Source organism: Nerophis ophidion, linkage group LG19 (assembly GCF_033978795.1).
Source record: "Nerophis ophidion isolate RoL-2023_Sa linkage group LG19, RoL_Noph_v1.0, whole genome shotgun sequence".
In the NCBI taxonomy this organism is placed as follows: domain Eukaryota; kingdom Metazoa; phylum Chordata; class Actinopteri; order Syngnathiformes; family Syngnathidae; genus Nerophis; species Nerophis ophidion.
The window spans coordinates 23,797,052-23,809,331 of record NC_084629.1 but is presented as its reverse complement, the minus strand read 5'-3'; the positions used below and the strand labels follow the sequence as shown (position 1 = coordinate 23,809,331).

Below are 12,280 nucleotides of genomic sequence, written 5' to 3'. Positions count from 1 at the left end.
TGAGTAGCTGGACTGGACAAAAAAAATAAAAAATAAAATAAAAATAAAGGGTAGGGTCGAGCGCCTTGCATCATTTAACACCACATTGGTCTGACTACAGCCCCTTTTTTTAAAAAAATCCCAAAAACTGCGAAACTGTCCAGGTGACTTTTACTGTTTTCATCAACAATTTCTTCGTTATCTGCAGCATTCATTTTGACTTTCCACGAAGAAAAAAAATAAAAATAAAAATAAAAGTTTAATCTGATGCATTTTTTTAGATATCTATTATGTTTCTATGGTGATGGAGGTCAGTGGTTCTCAAACTTTTTTCAACACTTGGCTCTCCAACATTGAAATACAGTAGCGTAGTAGGCCTGAGTATTCATTATTTTAAAAAAACCAGGGTGTATTTTTTAACAGGTACATTTACTATGCTTGGCCACTGTAACATTGCACACGATTTGAACAGTAACACTGTGTTTTTATATCTATATAAGTGATTGTTTTTGGGTGTACCACTAGATGGAGCCCACGAACTCGATCAAAGGTCAAGTTTGCAGTGATGTCAACTCCATCCATCCATCCATCCATTTTCTATCATCAAAGATTGAAAACCTTTTTCTTTCAAACTATGTTTTTGTTTGGTTTATTTGTCTTCTTTTTTTTAACTTTTAGTTAGATTTTTTGGGGAGGGGAAAGTGTTTGTTTTTCATTGTCTGTATTGTTTTTTCCCGATCATATGAATACACATACTTGTCAACCCTCCCGGATTTTCTGGGAGACTCCCGAAATTCAGCGCCTCTCCCGAAAACCTCCCAGGACAAATTTTCTCCCGAAAATGTCCCAAAATTCAGGCGGAGCTGCAGGCCACGCCCCCTCCAGCTCCATGCGGACCTGAGTGAGGACGGCCTGTTTTCATGTCCGCTTTCCCACAATATAAACTGCGCGTCTGCCCAATGACGTTATAACTGTAGAATGATCGATGGCAACTTCTTGGTTTCTTATGTGAGTTTATTATTAGGCAGTTTCATTAACGTCCTCCCAGCGCGGTAACAACACACAACAACAGCAGTCACGTTTTCGTCTACCGTAAAGCAGTTTGTCTGCCGTAAACAGCAATGCTGTGACACTCTTAAACAGGACAATACTGCCATCTACTGTGCATGCACCACAACACCTCCAGGCAACACCTCCAGGCAACTTCAACCCTTTACTAATACCCTCCTCCATTCACATCCCATCTCGCTGGATTGTAAATAACCTAATGCAAATAATCGAATGTAAATTCCAATGTATATACTTGTTCTTATGCTATCTTAACTCACTATGTTCTCTGCTCGCTGTACATATCCTACTAAGTAAGACCTACACTGTTTCAATGTCCATTTCTCTGTTGATGCATTTGTTGATGACTGAAGTACTGATATCAACCAAAGCTCCCACCCCCCGGATTGTAAATAATGTAAATAATTCACTGTACATACTATGATGATTAACTTGTGTGATGACTGTATTATGCTGATAGTATATATTTGTACCATGAATTAATTAATGTCGACCCCGACTTAAACAAGTTGAAAAACTTATTGGGGTGTTACCATTTAGTGGTCAATTGTACGGCATATGTACTGTACTGTGCAAACTACTAATTAAAGTTTCAATCAATCAATCAATCATGCATATGTGACAGTAACATCTGCAGCTTTTAGAGAGTGCAGTGCACAACTGCGCGCACAACAGCTGTAAATATACTCCTCCACTCTTAATCACGCCCCCAACCCCCACCTCCCGAAATCGGAGGTCTCAAGGTTGGCAAGTATGTGAATACATAAATTAAATAAAAAAAATTTAAAAAAAAACACAAAAAAACCTCGATAAATACCCAATTTTCTTCTTTTTTTTTTTGGTGGCGACTGACTTCCACCTAATGGAACAAAATTCACTAGCAAGAAGGTCAAAATCCAGGTGCAGCAAACCACATCATGTTGCACCCCAAATTAAAGCCCCTGGTGACGGCTTTTTAGGTCCATCGTTATTTTGACGATACGCGCTAACATATTAGCATAGCATCCAAAAAAGTCATTAGCGTTTTTCCTGCAGCTTTAGTGATACATTTTGTGCGTTAAAGAAGCTAAAAGCAATCTACTGTGGGTGAATATATGCTAAGCCGCCTGCACAAAACATCCAAACTCAGGCTGATAAAGCAAATTTGTATAATATTTAATAATATGTCTCATTAAGAATTTATTTGTTCTATTTCTACAATATGCCGAGGGCCATTAAAAAAAAAAAGTACACCTTTGGGAGCCTCTGTTACTCTCAATTTCTCCTCTTTACAAAACATGTACTACAGCAAATAAACAAAATGCACAAAAAAATTGCTTAAAAATGTCCTAAAGACACTGAAATAATCTAAACATAAAATGTATTTGACTTGATACACTGCAAGAACAACCACATTAAATAAAAAAAGACACTTCCTGTGCAGAAAGTGACGACAAGCACGCACTTGTCTTTGACACACACATAATGGTTTCGACGCACAGTCGTTCATTACAAGTCATGTGATCTCGTTTGTGTGGCGCCCCCTATAGGTTGTGCTTGAAATGCTTCGTAAGACACGCTGGCATGACGTTTTATAGTCATTACATCAGGGGTTGTCAAACTTTTTTCATCAATTATCACCTCAGAAAACACTCCACGCACCACCATAATGACCAACATTAAAATACAGTAGCGTAGTAGGCCTACATATTCATTAAAAACGAGGCAGAGGTTTTATTTGAAGGGTGTATTTTGTACATTTTGGCCACTGTAACATTACACACAATTTGAACAGTAAAACTGTATTAGAATGTTTAATTTAGTGATACTTTGGTGTACCACTAGATGGAGCCCACGTACCACTAGTTGTGCATACACCACAGTTTGACAATCACTGCATTAGACAAATACTCAATGGCTTACGTTTCTAAGACCCGCCGCCTGCAAATAGTTTTTCAACCAGTCTTGCTCAAATTTTACACCCAGGTGCGTGTCACTCCCCTAAAGGTGTGTACCAAATTTTATGGTGACTCGGATTAAAAAAAACAAAAAAAACAAGATACAGGGGCTGTTATGTCGAGTTGTGTGAGAAATTTCAAGTCACTCCACTTACGGGTGGATACGGTTTGACATGTTTAATGTGCAGAGGTTCCAGGAGAAGAAGAAGGTTTTATGTTTAAGTTGGTAAATGTTTGTTGCTAAATTGCTGCCAGCTCTCGTAAATTTGAGTTGATGACGTCAACACGGGGGGTTTCTGGGGGGGGGGGCTTTGGCTGCACTGCAAGGCCATCTGGCGACAAACTGCGTGGGCCAATCACAGGCAGGCGGGTGACAATTAGGAGGAAATATGAGTGGAGGAACATTTGGAAATGTCTCAGACGTGAATCAGCTCTAAAACCTAAGACAAGAAGTTGTCGACTGTTAGTTTGTCTGTGTTTGCTTGTGTGCGTTAAGCATAATAGGCATTGATCAAGAGTCTCGTTTGTCTTTGATGTTGACGAAAATATGTTCGTCAGCTTTGGTGTTAGGTATTATTTGTCTTCAGTTTGATGTAACACAAACAGTATGTTAGCATAGTTGAAAATTAACTGTAACACGAACAATATGTTGGCTTAGTTGAAAGTTTACTGTAACACAAACAATATGCTAGCGTAGTTGAAAATTAACTGTAACACGAACAATGTGTTAGCGTAGTTGAAAATTAACTGTAACACGGACAATATGTTAGAGTAGTTGAAAGTTAACGGCAATACGAACAATATGCTAGCGCAATTGAAAGTTCACTGTAACACGAACAATGTGTTAGCGTAGTTGAAAATTAACTGTAACACGAACAATATGTTCGCACAGTTGAAAGTTAACTGTAACACGAACAATATGTTAGCGTAGTTGAAAATTAACTAACACGAACAATATGCTAGAACAGTTGAAAATTAACTGTAACACGAACAATATGTTAGCGTAGTTGAAAGTTAACTACCACGAACAATATGTTAGCGTAGTTGACAATATGTTAGCGTAGTTGAAAGTTAACTGTAACACGAACAATATGCTATCACCGTTGAAAATTAACTGTAACACGAACAATATGTTAGCGTAGTTGAAAGTTAACTGTAACACGAACAATATGTTAGCGTAGTTGAAAGTTAACTGTAACACAAACAATATGCTAGCGAAGTTGAAAATTAACTGTAACACGAACAATATGTTAGAGTAGTTGAAAGTTAACGGCAACACAAACAATATGCTAGCGTAGTTGAAAATTAACTGTAACACGAACAATATGCTAGCACAGTTGAAAATTAACTATAACACGAACAATATGCTAGCGTAGTTGAAAGTTAACTGTAACACGAAAAATATGTTAGCGTACTTGAAAATTAACTGTAACACGAACAATATGTTAGCGTAGTTGAAAGTTAACTGTAACACGAACAATATGCTAGCAAAGTTGAAAATTAACTGTAACACGAACAATATGTTAGCTTAGTTGAAAGTTTACTGTAACACAAACAATATGCTAGCGTAGTTGAAAATTAACTGTAACACGAACAATGTGTTAGCGTAGTTGAAAATGAACTGTAACACGGACAATATGTTAGAGTAGTTGAAAGTTAACGGCAATACGAACAATATGCTAGCGTGATTGAAAGTTCACTGTAACACGAACTATGTGTTAGCGTAGTTGAAAATTAACTGTAACACGAACAATATGTTCGCACAGTTGAAAGTTAACTGTAACACGAACAATATGTTAGCGTAGTTGAAAATTAACTAACACGAACAATATGCTAGCACAGTTGAAAATTAACTGTAACACGAACAATATGTTAGCGTAGTTGAAAGTTAACTGTAACACGAACAATATGTTAGCGTAGTTGAAAATTAACTGTAACACGAACAATATGTTAGCGTAGTTGAAAGTTAACTGTAACACGAACAATATGCTATCACCGTTGAAAATTAACTGTAACACGAACAATATGTTAGCGTAGTTGAAAGTTAACTGTAACACGAACAATATGTTAGCGTAGTTGAAAGTTAACTGTAACACAAACAATATGCTAGCGAAGTTGAAAATTAACTGTAACACGAACAATATGTTAGAGTAGTTGAAAGTTAACGGCAACACAAACAATATGCTAGCGTAGTTGAAAATTAACTGTAACACGAACAATATGCTAGCACAGTTGAAAATTAACTATAACACGAACAATATGCTAGCGTAGTTGAAAGTTAACTGTAACACGAAAAATATGTTAGCGTACTTGAAAATTAACTGTAACACGAACAATATGTTAGCGTAGTTGAAAGTTAACTGTAACACGAACAATATGCTAGCAAAGTTGAAAATTAACTGTAACACGAACAATATGTTAGAGTAGTTGAAAGTTAACGGCAACAAAAACAATATGCTAGCGTAGTTGAAAATTAACTGTAACACGAACAATATGCTAGCATAGTTGAAAATTAACTATAACACGAACAATATGCTAGCATAGTTGAAAATTAACTGGAACACGAACAATATGTTAGCGTAGTTGAAAATTAACTGTGACACGAACGTTCATGTCATTCCCAAAACAGAAAGTGCAAGATTGTCAGAGACATTTTAAGTGTCAAATAAAAATGAGCTGCATAATAGGAAATTAAATAGTATTTGTCCTTCGCTACGTGGTAGGTTACTACGGACGTTATTAAATTCTGTTGACAATTTTTTTCATACGGTGTTGATCTGGAAATGTTTGCTTCTGCATTTTGATGATGTGGACGTGTGGCACCGGATGGAGTTGACATGCGGGGTAAGCACTCTTCATTCTCTAGCAGGTGACTTTTCAAATGGTGCTACATATTAGCAGTAATGCTACTTTTTATAGCTTCAGAACCACACTTGACAAATTACGGTTGTCTGTTTGACATATTCCCACATGAAGCCAAAGCCCCGCCAGACTATGGACCCCCTGCGGTTTTTCTTGGGAATTAATTATTTCTTCATTTGCACCTTATTTCTCTTGTATTACCACTCGCACGGCTCTGCTAGCATCACAGCTAACGTTACCCATGCTGCTACCTCTCTGCTCCGCGAGGGCGTATACGTATGTGACGTATGACGTGACAGTATGTGACGTATGTAAGAAAGTGCGCTTGCTGTCTGGAAGAAGGAGAGACAGGAAAGATTGAATAGAGCCTGTAGTGTAATGCTCGCAGCTAAAAGCATCTGCGTGAGAACGTATACTCGAATATCACGTTATGGTCATTTTCTATATCGCAAAGAGACAAATCCGTGATATATTGTGTATATCGATATATCGCCCAGCCCTATGTAACACAAACAATATTATAGTATAGTTGGAAATTAAATGTAAAACAAACAGTATGCTAGCTTGGTTAAAAATTAACTGTAACACGAACAATGTTAGCATAGTTGAAAATTAACCGCAACACAAATGGTATGTCAGCTACAGGTATGTAGAAAATTAAATGTAACACAAACAGTATGCTCGCTTAGTTTAAAAAAAAAATAATGGTAACACGAACAATAACTTAGCATAGTTGAAAATTAACTGTAACACCATTAGTATGTTGGCTGTGTTGAAATCTAAATCATCATCGGAGTGAAGAAGACCTTATTTTGTTTGGATGTTTACAAAAAGACGCACGTTAGATTTACTGAAGACTCCAAACAAAAAAGTGCACGTCATTTTTGACAAAATACAGGCATAAAAAAACGAAAAAAGCAAAATGATAAAAATAATGTCACAAAAAAAAAGATAAAACCACATTGGTAATGATAACATTTGAAAAAACTATAAAACCACAATGGTAATAATAACATTTACAAAAAGTGATAAAACCACAATGGTAATAATAACGTCACAAAAAGCGATAAAACCACAATGGTAATTATTACATCATAAAAAACGATAAAACCACAAAGTTGAAAATAACCTCAAATTTGCAGATGTAACAGATATGATAAATACAGTAAATAAATTCATTCTTATGGGAATAGGTTGATTGGCAACACAAAATTGGCCCTAGTGTGTGAATGTGAGTGTGAACGTTGTCTGTCTATCTGTGTTGGCCCTGCGATGAGGTGGCGACTTGTCCAGGGTGTACCCCGCCTTCCGCCCGATTGTAGCTGAGATAGGCGCCAGCGCCTCCCGCAACCCCAAACAAAGGGAATAAGCGGTAAAAAATGGATGGATGGAGTATTATTATTGTTATTACCAAAGTAAGTTGCACATGTGCCATCATGCCATAGTGGTCAAAGTTGGAATTACAACACCAAAATACCACATTGTGTTTTTTTTGTTGTCCTTGTTCTGTCTTTGTGTGTTTAGTCACATGGTCATGCCCCTAACGCCGTGCCAAGCAGAGAACAATCATTTGTTTACCTCTGGACACTGCCCAACGGTACGATACTGTTTGTGTGTGTGTGTGTGTGTGTGTGTGTGTGTGTGTGTGTGTGTGTGTGTGTGTGTGTGTGTGTGCATGCAAAGTGGCGGCGTCCACTGAGGCCGCACTGTGTGTCCGTGTCATGCCGCTGCTGGTAGCACGACTCTCAGGGAAGTCACAGATGTTACTGGTTGTTCGGGACAAAGCTGCTCTATGGCCGCCATGACCTCACTTCTCGTAACGCTGATGGACACAACATTAGGCACACCTGGCGTCCTAACCAGCAGGGGGCAACAGTTCACGTTTGTCGCTGCCCGAACCGGCTGTGGCAGGAATAAAAACGGTTTTTTTTGTTGCAGCCAGGATTTTTGTGTGCATTTTAACCTTTGCAGGTGGACATTGTCCAAGAAGTCCACCTTTCAGAGCACAACTCGCCTCGTGAACCATCAATACGTTTCTGTGACACCCTAAACTCACTTCCCTCTCGGAACATCTGATACTACGACCACTACTACTACCACTACTGTGACTACTACTACTACTTCCCGACCTGCAACCTGAGCACAGGTGGAAAGTAATGAGGTCACCTGTAGAGAACTGGACCGCCAGGCCATGACGCCCTACGACTGACGGATACCTTAGATAGACAGGTAGATATAGGTTGGTAGGTACAATAGGTAACAGAGTCATTGTGCCTCATTCTTGTGAGAATCCTGCATGCGACTGAAGCATTAAGGAGCGGGACTATCCAGGACTAGTTGCAGTGTGCTCAAACAACCACTGGCATCAGTGAGCATATAATACTGTATCATCTCTTTCTCTTTCGAACTTATCAGGTTGAGTTAAGTTAAACTTAAAGTACCAATGATTGTCACACACACACTAGGTGCAGCGAAATTATTCTCTGCATTTGACCCATCACCCTTGATCACCCCCTGTGAGGTGAGGGGAGCAGTGGGCAGCATCGGTGGCCGAACCCGAGGATCACTTTTGGTGATTTAACCCCCAATTCCAACCCTTCATGCTGAGTGTCAAGCAGGGAGGTCATTCTCTACTCACACTTAAGGGAGCTAGGTAGGTACGGTGGGCAATATGGCCTAAATATAAAATATCATGTATTTTTTAAGCCATAAAATGTTCCTTTACTTTTTAAAGAAACCAATGAATACAAATGATAGAGATAATTTGCTGGTGTTAGCATTAGCATTAGGCATGTTTTGCTTGGTGTGTGAATCTCCGCTGAGGAAATAAGGAGGAGAGGAGGAGAGTGGAGGCCATGGAAGCTCATTGGGGCAAAAAATATGTCTGAGCAAGAGAAAGAAAAACATTGATTTTTAAGTTTTTTTATTTCGTCTGCAACAAAAATCCCTAATTCATCAATAAAATCGATATAACGGCCAGGCCTGGTAGGCAGGTTGCTACGTAGGTGGTTATAGGTACTGTACGTTACTTTGTACGCAGGTAGGTAGATAGGTATTATAAGTAGGTAGGTAGGTATGCATAGGCACTGTACATTGGTAGGTAGGTAGGTAGGTAGGTAGGTAGGTAGGTAGGTAGGTAGGTATCAATTAATCAATCAAAGTTTATTCATAGGTACTTCATGTATGTAGGTAGGTATGTAGGTAGGTATGTGGGTATAGGTACTGTATGTAGGTAGGTAAGTATGTATGTATAGGTACTGTACGTTGGTAGGTAGGTACTGTATGTTGGTAGGTAGGTAGGTATGTATGTACATACGTATGTATGTAGGTAGGTACAGCATGTGGGTATGGGTAATGTATGTATGTAGGTAGGTAAGAAGGTATGTGGGTATAGGAACTGTATGTAGGTAGGTACTGTATGTTGGTAGCTAGTTATGCATGTAGGTAGGTAGGTAGGAAAGTGGGTATAGGTACTGTATGTAGGTAGGTAGGTACTGTACATTGGTATGTATGTAGGTAGGAAAGTGGATTTAGGTACTGTATGTAGGTAGGTAGGTACTGTACATTGGTATGTACTGTATGTAAGTAGGAAAGTGGGTATAGGTACTGTATGTAGGTAGGTAGGTAGGTACTGTATGTTGGTAGGTAGGGGGTTATAGGTACTGTTTTTGGTAGGTAGGTAGGTCAGTAGGTAGGTCGGTCGGTAGGCACTGTAGAGCTGTAGGTACGTAGATGTGTGGGTAAAGATACTGTATGTAGGTAGGTAGGTACTGTACATTGGTAGGTACGTATGTATGTAGGTAGGAAAGTGGGTATAGGTACTAAGTAGGTATTGTTTGTAGGTAGGTAAATGGGTTGTACTTGTATAGCGCTTTTCTACCTTCAAGGTACTCAAAGTGCTTTGATACTATTACCACATTTAACCTTTCCCACACACATTCACACACTGATGGCGGGAGCTGCCATGCAAGACGCTAACCTCGACCCATCAGGAGCAAGGGTGAAGTGTCTTGCTCAAGGACAGAACTTCAACCAGAAGCTTGCCAGAAGCTTGAGGATGGCTACAAAAAAGCGCCTTATTGCAGTGAAATTTGCCAAGGGACATGTAACCAAATATTAACAATGCTGTATGTATACTTTTGACCCAGCAGATTTGGTCACATTTTCAGTAGACCCAAAAATACATTTTGAAAAGTACCTAACTTTATGAATGTTTTTTGTGACCAACAAGTATGTGCTCCAATCACTAAAAATAACATTTGTATTATTTATTGGAAACTCAAGACAGCTGTGACATTATGTTCTTTACAGGTGTATGTAAACTTTTGACCAGGACTGTGTGTATGTAGGTAGGAAAGTGAGTATAGGTACAGTATGTAGGTACGTTGGTATGTATGTCGGTAGGAAAGTGGGTGTAGGTACTCTATGTTGGTAGGTAGGTACTGTATGTTGATAGGTATGGGGTTTTAGGTACGATTTTTGGTAGGTAGGTAGAGGTACTGTGCATAGGTAGGTAGGTAGGTAGTTATGTAGGTACTGTACGTTGGCAGGTAGGTAGTTAATGTACGTTGGTATGTAGGTAGATAGGTATCTATGTAGGTAAGTACGTGGGTATATGTACTTTATGTAGGTATGTAGGTACTGTAAGTTAGTAGGTAGGTAGTTAGTGCACGTAGGCAGGTAGGTAGGTAGGTAGGTAGGTAGGTAGATACTGTATGTTGGAAGATAGGTAGGTTATAGGTATTGAACGTTGGTAGGTAAGTAATAGGTAGGTAGGTAGGTAGGTAGGTGTGTATAGGTACTGTATGTATTTAGGTAGGTAGGTAGGTAGGTAAGTAGGTACGGTATGTTGGTAGTAAGGTATGTAGGTAGGTAATGTGAGTAGGTAGGTAGGTAAGATAAGGTAGGTAAGTACATAGATGGTAAAATAAGGGTAGGTAGTTTAGTGTTAGTTTAGGGTGACCAAATAGTATGGATGTCCAGTATTTTGAAATAAAAATGTAAAAAAAAATTTATTTGGGTTTTCAATGGGCCCTAAACACACAAAACCCTTCAAATATAAAACCGACTCATTCAATGAAGTCCCAATGGGGGTCCTGTGTTCCCTGTCTAATAAAAACATGATAACAATACATGTAAAATAGTATATCTTTAAAACATGTATAAAATAGATGTGAAAATGTGTATCATTTGCATGTAAAACATGCATAATTACGCACGTCTAGTGGGTGATAAACTTGTTTTTTTGGATAAAAACACATAAAAATGGAGCTACTGCTCATGTTAGTATTAATGTTGGGCTGTGGTTCTGAAACTTTTTAACCAAGTACCATCTCAGAAAACACTTGGTGTCACAGCGCTTGCGCAATCCCTCATGCCTTCTGCTGCAAGCTCGGCTGACACCTCTGCTGGAAGCGCGCCAGGACACGCCCCTGCTCATCGCGGCCACGCACCGGCAAAGTTGCAGGCAATCCGTAATCGGCGCACCTGGTACTAATGAGGGCAGGCAGCATAAAGACCAGCGGACCCGCAGATCCAGTGCTGGAACATAGCTCACTCTTGCAATAAGCATCCCGTCTCTGGCTTCCCTCCCGCTTACTTGCTCTCTCTCTGTGTTTTCCCTGTTCCAGTGTCTTATGTCCTTTGTGTTTCCAGTAGTGCTTCCCCTGTTTCTCCTGATTGAGCTGTGTGCCTCGACTTCCCTCTGGATTCCGGACTGCCTCTCTCGATCCTCGACCCTGCTTGTCTGCCCACGGACTGCCTTCTTGCCTTGCCCCTTTGGTCTGACGAAGGATTCATCCATCACACACATACAACAAACTCTGGTAACATTTACATGGTTAATTCTACACATCGTCTTGCACCTTTCGATCAGAGTAGCATACACATCCCACCAATTCATCAGTATCAATAAACCTATTGAACTGATTCCTGCCGTTGTGTCATCTCCTTCCCATCGTACGTAACACTCGGCACTCCAAGTACCACCTTAATGACCAACATTAAACTACAATAGCACAGTACGCCTAAGTATTCATTAAAAACAAGGACAAAGTTTTTTTATTCAGTAAGTATACTTAATAGTTTGGCCAATGTAACACTACACACAGTTTGAACAGTAACACTGTCTTTGAATACCGGTATATGAAAATAAAACACCTCTTTGTTGTACCACTAGATGGAGCATACCACAGTTTGGGAATCCCTGCCACCCCTGGACAAAAATATCGGTCACGAGTGCAACAAAGAATCACCGACATTGATTTTTTTTAATGAAGTATGACTGCAAAATAATCCACCATGTGACCCATGAAAGTTGCAAAAGTCAGTACTTTGATAAAAAAGGTGAGAAACACAATTTAATTTAAGAAAGAACTATTAGCAAAATGTGTAGGTGACGTCTGCATGACTCTCACCTCTCGACTCAAAAAGTG

At 39.3% G+C, this 12,280-nt stretch overlaps 1 protein-coding gene across 2 annotated transcripts in view; it reads right to left on the bottom strand.

The window, feature by feature from the left end:
* The window catches only part of plcl1 (phospholipase C like 1), a 177,695-nt gene that overhangs the window by 163,803 nt on the left and 1,612 nt on the right, over positions 1–12,280 (bottom strand). The gene's annotated exons all lie outside the window — the stretch shown is intronic.